Here is an 11,468-nt window from a genome sequence, read left to right as displayed (position 1 = left end):
CTGAGTGCTGAAGAATTGATGCTTTTGAACTGTGGTGTTGGAGAAGACTCTTGAGAGTCCCTTGGACTGCAAGGAGATCCAACCAGTCCATTCTGAAGGAGATCAGCCCTGGGATTTCTTTGGAAGGAATGATGCTAAAGCTGAAACTCCAGTACTTTGGCCACCTCATGTGAAGAGTTGACTCATTGGAAAAGAGTCTGATGCTGGGAGGGATTGGGGGCAGAAGGAGAAGGGGACGACAGAAGATGAGATGGCTGGATGGCATTCCTGAGTTGATGGACATGAGTCTGAGTGAACTCCGGGAGTTGGTGATGGACAGGGAGGCCTGGTGTGCTGCGATTCATGGGGTCGCAAAGAGTCGGACACGACTGAGCGACTGAGCTGAACTGAACTGAACTGAAGGCTAAAAATGTTAGTCTAAATCTTGCTCTAAATTTTTTCTATATTTTCCTTTTAAAGAACTGATCTATCTTGAGTTTATCATAATTAGGTGCGAGGTAGGAATGCCTCTTATTGACAATGGACCGCCTCGTGTGTTAGTACTAGTGAAATAAACTATCCCTTCTCCACGAAAGTGAGAGCCCACAATTGGCCGGGTTCCCATGACGGGATGGGCTGCGTCTAGACACTGTTTCGTTCCGTCTTCTGTTTTCTGAGCTGGCCCAGAGACACAGAGGTGTGACTCCAGCTGAGCCGTGCTGCGCCGTGATGTCGGGCGAGGTGTGTGCGTGCTCACTGCTCGTCTTTCTCAGAATATCCTCAGATACAGAGAGTTCTCCTGTGTGAATTTCACAGTATTTGTGCAGTGTCAAAGACAGTTCTGGGTTGACTCTGTTGGGGCTGGCTTCCTTTTCGTGTTCTAAATGAATGATAAAATACCAAGAAATCCCATTTTATTTCTTCAGTTTTCCTAGTTGAGCAAAAGCGCCTTTTTCTTGGCCCGCGTCTGTCTCTTGGTCTCTTCAGGGCAGGTTTACATCTCTCTTCAAGTTAGTCTGAGCTCTTGTCCGGCTGTGGTGAGCCCCGTGGGGTTGATGTGAGCGCTCTGAAGCACGTTGTTTTCCGTTTCCATCTCTAAGGGCTTGCTGCTGGGGTAGAAAAGGGCTATTCACTTTTGTTTATTTATTTCATATCCAGCCAGGCGAAACATCACATTTTCTTACAATAGTATGTTTATTCTGCACAATTACAAGTGGGATAAGGAGGAAAAAATTTCAGAATCTCCTGAGTTGATGAGGGCGCTCATCTTTGAATCCTGGCTAGGATGGTTTGGTGTGGGGTGGTATATTTTTGAAAACTAGAGTTTTAAAAAATAGTAAGTGGCTCAGACGGTAAAGAACCTGCCTGCCATTGTGGGAAACCTGGGTTTGATCCCTGGGTCAGGAAGAGCCTCTGGAGAAGGGAATGGCTACCCACTGCAGTGCTCTTGCCTGAAGAGCTCCGTGGACAGAGGAGCCTGGCGGTCTACAGTCCATGGGGTCTCAAAGAGTCGGACATGAACGAGCCACTTACACTTTCTTTTCTTTCTACCAAAACAAGCCAACTGAAACAGACTTTTGTGATGTGTCTGTGTCTCTGGTTCTACATGTGGTTTTCAACGATGTCAATTTTTTCCAGAGCCTCTGGTCTGGAATGTGTGTGTGTGAGGAATGTGTGTGTGTGAGGAATGTGTGTGTGAGGAATGTGTGTGTGAGGAATGTGTGTGTGTGAGGAATGTGTGTGTGTGAGGAATGTGTGTGTGCATGTGTGTGTCTGTGTGTGTGTGCGCGTGCACAAAACCAGCCCTCAGACACCCCTGGGGTAAACAGATTATCCAGTTCCAAATACCCTGTATATTCAGAAGCCGTTTGCAGAGATGGTCCGTCTGAGTTCAGCTGCAGAAAGGGCCTGGGATCAGCAACCCCAGAGTCAAATATCCACAGCGTAACGCGTGAGTAGGGCACATAATAACAGCAAAGCGTGACATTGATGCAGGGTGTAAATAAATAGGAAATAAGGGAGAAGAAACGCTGAGACATGCTCAAATTCACTTTATTTTACTCATAATTATATCACTGATTGTTTTATTCTTTTGCAGCTATTTGACAGCAACACTTAAAATAATTGTCAGTGGGGATGCGAGGTGCCAGACGCTCCTAACGCTGATGGCGAAAATGAGAATCACAGTGACATTTTGGGGAGCAATCAGTTTGTTAGGATCAAGAAGACACATTTCCCTTGAGCGGGAAACCCCGAGGCTGCCACCCTGGGCCGAGCGCAGGGGCCCCGCCCTGTGTCCATCCATCAGCCATCCTGGGTCTCCAGTCTCGTGCTGACTCCTGGGTGGAGCCGGGGCGGGCGAGGACCTGGAGGGGAGGGGAGGAGACGCACACGGCCCGGGCAGGTAGGGCAACTCTGCAGAGACAGAGGAGCGGGCAGCAGCGTCAGGAGGACTCCCCCGGGACTCCACCCCGGGCCGAGCCATGAGGGTGTGGGGCCGCACGCAGAGGGCAGGGCAGAGGCTGGGGCTCCAAGCAGTGGGGCTCTCCGGGCAGGGGCCTGAGAGGCTGCAGTGGGAGCTCGAGCGCTTGCAGGGCTGGGCTGGGCTGAGCCTGGAGGAGGCTGGACGGAAGGCTTGGGGGCCGCCCCTGCACGACCCCCCTGGTGCCCTGCCCCGTGCCCAGCAGTCCAGCATTGCAGGAGACGGCACCTCGACCCACTGCCTGTCCTGGTCGGGGTTTTTCAAGCCAGGCTGCAGGGGATGGCCTCAGTGGAAGCCCTGAGAGTGTCCTCTAGAGTGACTGTCAGAAGCAGTCTGGAGCTGTGGGTCTGCACTTCCGAGGCTCCGTGCCAGCTGCTGGCCGGAGAGACGGGAGGCTGTGGACAGGGCTCGGGGCACAGACCATGTCTTCTCCGCACTGTGAAGGTCAGCGGCCTCGTGACCTTTTGCGAACAAAGGCCTCTCTTCCCAAATCCTCTTCCGGGGACCTGACACGCTGGTCACTGCAGTGCCGACCAGCCGGGCGGGCCTGGGACACGGGTGCGTCCAAGAGGCCGTCCCGGGGGCTCCAGAAACGGGCTGAAGCTCAGTCTCACCTGCGGAGGCGGAAGAAAGGCCTTTGTGAAGAGAGGCCGAGCCAGCCCCGGGGCGGCGGTGGGCGGCCCTGGGGAGGGACTACCGGAGAGGGTCAGCTTGGGGGCGGGAGGAGGAGAACTTCCAGCTGAAGAGACAGCCCAGGGGCAGGAGGAAGGAGGCGGGGGCTGGAGGGTCAGGGCGGGGCCCCCCCCTGAGGAGGCGTCAGTCCCGCCTTGGCAGCCTCGGGATCCTGTGGGCCTCCCCGGGCCTCTGCTTTGTCTTTTGTGACATGACACCCACACAAAGGTGCCTCATGGTGCCGGGGGTGCCCGTGTCGATGACAGTCACCCACCTGCTCCGGCTCCCCAGGATGTCCTCTGCACACCCCTCTCCCACATCCAGGTGGTGACAGGCAGGTGCTGCTTCCCAACTCAGGTCCCGGGTGCCCCTGGCCTGACTACCCTGTCCCTGGGGCCCAGGGCTGGGGGCCAGCCCAGGACTGCATGGATGCACTCCACACGGAGTGGGGCAAGGCGGGGCCGCCTCACCCGGCCCACGGGGCCCACCTGATTCCTGCTCTTGGCCCCGAGGCTTCCTCCCTCTGGCTGAGCTGCGGGCTCAGAGCTGGGGAGGTGAGCCGCTGAGGGGCCTCGGGAGGCTCTGGAGGGGCCACCAGGGGCCGTCTGCCTGGAGCCCACACCCCGGGAGTCCGCGGCCCTGGTCTCCAGCGCCTCTACGTCGTGGGAAGGTGCTGGGTGGGTGAGCCCTGGCCGGCGTCCACGTGTCCTGCCCACCACTGGAGCTTTGTCCGTCTCCGGGGGGTGAGCCCGCACCATCCTCAGGGCGGAGTCCAGGCCCAGCAAGGCCCCGTCGGTGGCCTCCTGATGGGAGCTCAGGCCTGTGTTGTCATTCGGCTCAATTTGACTCAAAAGTTAATGAAACATTAAAGCGGAAGGTTCCGGGTGGCTCGTCTGCCGTGGCCTGTTTCCAGCATCTGCGCCTGCCCCTCTGAGCAGCCGCCCGTGAGCCGGGCCAGGGCCCTGCGGTTTGTGGGCAGAGTGCGGCAGGGCTATGGCTGGGGAACCACCGTGACTCAAGCCTGGGATTAACAGCTCGAAGTGTAATTTAAACCAGAAGGGAGACAAGTCAGGGGTCCCGGCTCCCCCTGCTCCCCTTACGACCAACCCGGATTCCACGGAGGTGGGGGCGAGGCAGAGCCAGAGCCGGGCACGCACCGTCCCGGGGGCCTGGTGCTGGGGGGGGCGGGGCCCGCAGCCCCCTCCCTCAGCCTGTGGGCAACAACAGCGCCCGCTGCCCGTGGTCCTAGGCGGATGGCAGCCCAGCTCCAGATGCTGAGGAGGCCAGAATGGTAATTACACCATTCTGAGCCAGCCCCCTAGGGCCCCCCTCAGCTCCTCTGGAAACTTAATTTCTTGGCCATGAGGATGGCTGCTCAAGAGGGAGAATGGAGACTAGCCCGGGACTCTGGGGCCAGGCAGGCGGACATCACTCCTACACGGACTCCACGGAACTCTCCCAGGATCCAGGGAGACCTCCGGGCAGCCAGACCTCCCTGCCCACCTGGCGCCCCGAGCAGGACACTCAAGGGCAGCCCTGTTCCCAGACTCAAGTCCACCTGTGTCTGATGCCCGAGGCCACGCTCCCCTGCTCCCCAGATGCGGATCCGCCCTCCGTGTTCCCCTAAACGAGAGATCCTTTGCACCAACCCCACTGGCCAATCACCAAGCAGCTGGGACGGGGCAGACAGGCTTTCCGGCATTCTCCACCCCAGCCTCCTGGAATCGCATGTGGGTGTCCTGTTCGGACACCTCCTCCTGTGAGCCTTCCCGGATGCAGAAGCCGGGTGCCAAGCCGCCCGCCTTGGATACGTGACAGGTTTTGAAGGGTCGGCGCTTCTTTAGCCCACGCTGTGCAACGCGTCCGTTGCTGTTGTTATTACTATGATTCCTACATCTCCAACGAGGCAGCCGATGCCAGGGAGTCACGCGCTTGTCTGAACCCGCTGGGGTGGAGGCGGGGGGCCCCACACCAGGTCGGTCCAGCTAGCAGGCCTGCTCAGTACCTGGCTCTGATGGGTCGGCCGCGCAGGGATGCTGCGGGGGGAGGGACGGGGTGTCGTGTGCAGCTGGCCCTGCAGGCTGGCCTGGGGTCCCGGCTCCAGGACAGGGAGGGAAAGCCTGGCTGGACGGCTGCCCTTTGCTTCCTCCAGAAGTCCGGGTGTGTGTCCCGCCGGCCTCGCTGACAGGGAGGCAGAGCGCACTTGTTTCTCTGGCTCCCCGACAGGCAGAGAATTGTTTGGATTATGAATATCAGCTCGGGGGTGACAGGTGACAGACGTCTCGGTATTGACCTTGCTCGGAAAGGTACCAAAATAGAAAGTTCAATACTCTCTATTTTAACTGACAGTTAAAAATTCAATAAATCTTCCTCTTGCCAGACACCTGTATGTAATCACGCTAAACAAATGGCCTTGGATTTCTTGCAGACAAGCCTGGCTGTTTGTGCGGAAAGCCATCAGCCCAGCTGGAAGGGACTGATTTTCCAGACTCGAGAGAATGGCCCTTTTGAAAAGTAAACAATAGCTGTACAATCCCTAACGATTTTGACAGAACTGAGAAATGAAGCAGAGGAGGGAGATAAAGGCTCCCACCTCTCGTCTCCCCGGGACCCGAGACAGAGGCTGTGACATGCTCCCATCGACAGTGAGAAACTGGGCCTGCGAGGGCGTCTCTGCACGTGGGAAGGCCACGGTGGTGGATTCGAGAGGATGCAGGATGGTTAGATCATCGCAGGGGCCAAAGGGAACGGGGATAGTCCAGAAGAAGACGGGAGATAACAGGAAAACGGGAAGCGACACTCAAGTGAAGAAATAAAACGTCCGCAACAAGGCAAATAGCGGAGTTGTCCGAACGGCAGTGAATGGTTGTTTTTTCTCTGACGAGAGATTCAGGCAGTAAGAGTGTGATGACATGGTGCAGGACCAAGGGCAGGGACAAGGCTCAGAGACGTGAACAAACACAGAGGGAAACCCAACGTATCAGGAGAATTCCCGCAGAGAAACATGAAATCCGCAAGGCCGCACACGATCTGCTCAGAGAAGCAAAGGGGAGACGGAGAGACACAGGAAAAGAGAGCAGCCGTGCCCCGCTCCAACAGTTGCCATAGGAACTCAGGAGGGGAATGATGAGGGGTCACAGGGCCAAGGGCTCCCGCCCCGCAGCCCCAGGTCCACCTGCAAGGTAGGAACTGCCCCCCGGCTGGGGCCCAGACCCCACCCTGTGCAGCACATACGTCTCTTGCCCCGCAGCCCGTTAGCACGCAGAGTAACTTTGTCAGTTAAAAAGAATGAACGTGAGCTGCATGCACCAATTCCAACGAATCTCAGACCACACGCAGAGAAAAGTCCAGAGGAAGAGAGCTTGTTGCAAGGTCACACTCGCTGCGCCATGAACGTGGAATTCTAACGTGGTCCAGTGAGCACCGTGGACAGAAGCGCCTGTTCGTGGGGAGATGTCAGATGCTCAGGGCACACACACGCTCAGGATGCCCACTGCCAGAGTCGGAGCGGGGTCAGGTATGCAGGCCTGGGCCCGTCGCTGCGGCCGGAGCCTCTCAGCAGCGCAGGAAGACTAGCAGAAGACCCAGCTCGCTGCCTCCAGGGAAGAGAAAGCAAAAGGCAGATTTGTTTGTTTGTTTATTGATTTGCTGGTCCTGGCTTTGGTTCTCAGATTCTTTTAAGAAATCACGTTTGTTCTCTGCTTGGATTTTAAGCAACCTGAGTTTGATTGTAATATTTGTTGTTTATTGGTTATTGACTCATCTGTCCACTCAACAAAGACCCTGACTAGGTGCTGGCCGTGGTCGGAGGTCAGGTCATGGGAGCCCCAGCAGGGGCTGAGTGAGGGGCTGTGGGCAGACGAACTGAGATGCTGGCACCCCCAGTGCCTCTGGGGACCCCCGCCACCTTCCTTGGGCCAGGGACACTGAGAATCGGGAACTGGGGTTCTACTAAGTCTGAGAAGCTGTCAGGGGACCTGCGAACCCAGAAGGGCCAGGAGTGAGGGACAGGCCTGGCCAGCGGGCCTTCCCAGATGCCTCTTTCTGCAGCCTCTGCCCCCGACCTTCCCCCCAAGAGCGTCACCGTCCATGGTGGAGCCAGGCGCCCTGTGTGACCAGACCTGCACTATTTGAGTCGACACCTCCCCACAGACAAACCCCTCATTTCACGTTCGTTAGCCTGCTGCCCAGCGCCTGATTTATTTTAGCATTTATGGTAATGGTCTCTGAAATTTTTTTAAGATAAAGGGGACAGAGGGTACACGGCAGCAAAATGCAGTTGACAGTAAGTGCTTATTATGTAATTATGGATGCTTTAATGTGCGTATTTTTCTCTGTGGTTGGTAGCAACTAAATACATAATTGCTGAATATTTAAGAAGAATATTATCTACAGAGCCTTCTGTCTTCAGAAAAGCAAGAGACGTGGCAAAACCCCCTTCACCGTGGAGGTGCCTGGGGGTGAGCGCTGCCTCTGAGATGGTGGGGAGGGGGGCCCCGGGGACCTGGTGAGGGAGGCGGGATCAGAGCCCAAGTCACGGAAGATGCTCCTAAAAAGTAAACGCAGCTCTTGATTCTGCAGCTTGGATGCAAAAGACCTAAAGAGAGTCTGGGGGATGGAGGCGTGGGATGCCCTGGCGCGAAGCCTTGGAGCAAAGGAGAGGAGGGGGATGACGGTGAGATGAGAACAGCATCTGGACTGGGCTCTGCAGATGCCCGTGTGACGACCTAGAGGATGGGGAGAGAGACCCCCAGGGAGAGAGACCCCCAGGGAGAGAGAGACCCCTGGGGAGAGAGACCCCCGGGGAGAGAGACCCCAGGGAGAGAGAGACCCCCAGAGAGAGAGACCCCAGGGAGAGAGAGAGACCCCCAGGGAGAGAGACCCCCAGTGAGAGAGACCCCAGGGAGAGAGACCCCCAGGGAGAGAGACCCCAGGGAGAGAGAGACCCCCAGAGAGAGAGACCCCAGGGAGAGAGAGAGACCCCCAGGGGGAGAGAGACCCCCAGGGAGAGAGACTCCAGGGAGAGAGAGACCCTCAGGGAGGGAGAGACCCCAAGGGGAAGAGAGACCCCCAGGGAGAGAGAGAGACTCCAGGGAGAGAGAGAGATCCCCAGGGGGAGAGACCCCAGGGGGAGAGAGACCCCCAGGGAGAGAGAGACCCCTGGGGAGAGAGACCCCCAGGGAGAGAGAGACCCTCAGGGAGGGAGAGACCCCAGGGGGAGAGAGACCCTCAGGGAGGGAGAGACCCTCAGGGAGGGAGAGACCCCAAGGGGAAGAGAGACCCCCAGGGAGAGAGAGAGACTCCAGGGAGAGAGAGAGACCCCCAGGGGGAGAGACCCCAGGGGGAGAGAGACCCCCAGAGAGAGAGACCCCAGGGAGAGAGAGAGACTCCAGGGAGAGAGAGAGACCCCCAGGGGGAGAGAGACCCTCAGGGAGAGAGAGACCCCCAGGGAGAGAGACCCCAGGGGGAGAGAGAGACCCCCAGGGGGAGAGACCCCAGGGGGAGAGAGACCCCCAGAGAGAGAGACCCCAGGGAGAGAGAGAGACCCCAGGGAGAGAGAGACCCTCAGGGAGGGAGAGACCCCCAGGGGAAGAGAGACCCCCAGGGAGAGAGAGAGACTCCAGGGAGAGAGAGAGACCCCCAGGGGGAGAGACCCCAGGGGGAGAGAGACCCCCAGAGAGAGAGACCCCAGGGAGAGAGAGAGACTCCAGGGAGAGAGAGAGACCCCCAGGGGGAGAGAGACCCTCAGGGAGAGAGAGACCCCCAGAGAGAGAGACCCCAGGGAGAGAGAGAGACCCCAGGGAGAGAGAGACCCTCAGGGAGGGAGAGACCCCCAGGGGAAGAGAGACCCCCAGGGAGAGAGAGAGACTCCAGGGAGAGAGAGAGACCCCCAGGGGGAGAGACCCCAGGGGGAGAGAGACCCCCAGAGAGAGAGACCCCAGGGAGAGAGAGAGACTCCAGGGAGAGAGAGAGACCCCCAGGGGGAGAGAGACCCTCAGGGAGAGAGAGACCCCCAGGGAGAGAGACCCCAGGGGGAGAGAGAGACCCCCAGGGGGAGAGACCCCAGGGGGAGAGAGACCCCCAGAGAGAGAGACCCCAGGGAGAGAGAGACCCTCAGGGAGGGAGAGACCCCCAGGGGAAGAGAGACCCCCAGGGAGAGAGAGACCCCAGGGAGAGAGACCCCCAGGGAGAGAGAGAGACCCCCAGGGGGAGAGACCCCAGGGGGAGAGAGACCACCAGAGAGAGAGACCCCAGGGAGAGAGAGACCCCAGGGAGAGAGAGAGACCCCCGGGGAGAGAGAGACCCCAGGGAGAGAGAGAGACCCCCGGGGAGAGAGAGACCCCAGGGAGAGAGAGACCCCCAGGGAGAGAGAGACCCCAGGGAGAGAGACCCCCAGGGAGAGAGAGACCCCAGGGAGAGAGAGACCCCCAGGGAGAGAGAGAGACCCTCAGGGAGAGAGAGACCCCCAGGGAGAGAGAGACCCCAGGGAGAGAGAGAGACCCCCCGGGGAGAGAGGGCAGGACGGAGGGTGCTGAGGACCACAGGCACACACGCTCCGAGACTTGCGGATTTCAGGAGCGAGTAGAGCAGAGCTGCAGAGGCCCTCTGTCTCCCTCTCCCTGGGGAACCAGCGGTCCCAGAGGACACCCAGGAGCCCTCACCACACGGCACCCTGTGTCCTCAGATGAGCAGGCGTGGCTGCTGGCGCTGAGGCTCATCCCGTCGGGGCTCCCCGAGGACCGAGCGACAGGAACACCACAGGCTGGGGGGGCCGGCGGGACCGTCACCCCATGATAGCCGAGCGGTCCCGGCCTGCCCCCTGCCTCCCCGGAGGTTCCGTCCAGATTCCAGGGCTCTGCCCAGATTTGGGGACCCTCTGCCCTCTGCATGCACAGGGAAAGGGCCCAGGGAGGTGAGGGCCGGGGAGAGCCCAGAGGCCTCCTGAGACCCCCTCCCAAGGGCCGGTCTCTGCTCTGCGGGGCCCAGGGAACCGCAGGCCGTGGCCTGCCTCCTCTGCCCACCTGGGGCTTCCTGGGCTCAGGCGTCTGCTTTTTGCTCCGGTAAGGGCACCAGGGGGACACAGGAGAGCTGCCCTCGGGGCCCTTAGGGCTGGGTAGGAAGCGCAAACAGGCGCTCAGGGCTAGCCCCACGGGGGGACACATCTGTGAGGAGGGCTCGGGGACAGCCCTGTGTCAGCGCCCTGCTCCTGCCTTCAGACGCTGGGCACCTCCCAGGAGGACCCGTGCCCCGTGCCAGCAGGCCATGCTTGTCTGAGCTGGGACGAATCTAAGCCTGACGTAGGACTTCTCTCGCTCAAGCTCCTCTTTCTGTTGTCGGGTCTGCCCCGGTTGGCCATCTCCCCGGGGAACTCTGTGAGCAACATCGGTTGACCTGAGGGGCTCAGCTGCTTTCCACCCCTTGCTGGTCCCTGGTCCTGCACTGGATGCCTAGGGGGTGCACAGTCCCCTCCTGGGCCCCCAGGACCCCCGCCACTCGGAAAGCAGAGAAGCCACCCCGCCTGAACTCCCGGACTCTTGGGGGAGGGGTGAAGGAAGGATGAACCAACTCCCCCCATCTGCAGCAGCCCCGCCAGGAAGGACAGGCCCTCTCGGTGACCGCGCCGGTTGCTGCATTCAGGGTGGGCTCCTGGGGGCGCATGTCCTTCAGAGCCTCCTCAGCACCTGCAGGGACCCCTGCCCCAGCCGTTAGCTGGGCCGGCGGAGACCCGGCCACGACCCTGGGCTGGTGGAGACCCGGCCATGAGCTGGGCCAGTGGAGACCCGGCAGCTCTTCAGGGGCCGCACTCGGCCGTGGGGACCCCGTGGCCTCCCTGAGCTGAGACGCTGGCCTCCCCAGCGGGCCACCACCAGCCCTGGGGACTCCTGGGTCCAGGCCAGCATCCGGCTTCCCTGCTCTCTGCCCAGGGGCGGTGCTTCTGAGCACAAGGCCTCTGGCTTTACTGGGGACAAGGGCGCGGGCCTCCAGGAAGCCCAGTCATCTGCTCAGAATACAGGGTGATGTGCCCAGGGCCGAGTGCAGGTGGGGGCCGCTGTCCAGCCCCAGAGCCTGCCAGAATCATGGGGCGGCTGCCCCCCCAGAAGTGGGTGAATCAGCAGACACTCTTTCAGGGTGTGCTGAATGAACAGAGAGACAGATGAGAATGTGGAGGGGAAGGAATGGATCTCAGACTCGGGCACATTCGCATCCCGACCGCTCTTCCCTGAGGGAGGAAGCGGCGCCTCTTCCGCGGTCCCCGCCCGCAGCACACACTGTCACTGCTCCGTCCTGACGTCTCTGGGGCCGGGACTTAGCCGTGCACACTGCATGTCAGGGT

Source organism: Bubalus bubalis, chromosome 4 (genome assembly GCF_019923935.1).
Source record: "Bubalus bubalis isolate 160015118507 breed Murrah chromosome 4, NDDB_SH_1, whole genome shotgun sequence".
Lineage (NCBI taxonomy): Eukaryota > Metazoa > Chordata > Mammalia > Artiodactyla > Bovidae > Bubalus > Bubalus bubalis.
Note: the sequence above shows the minus strand (reverse complement) of the source record.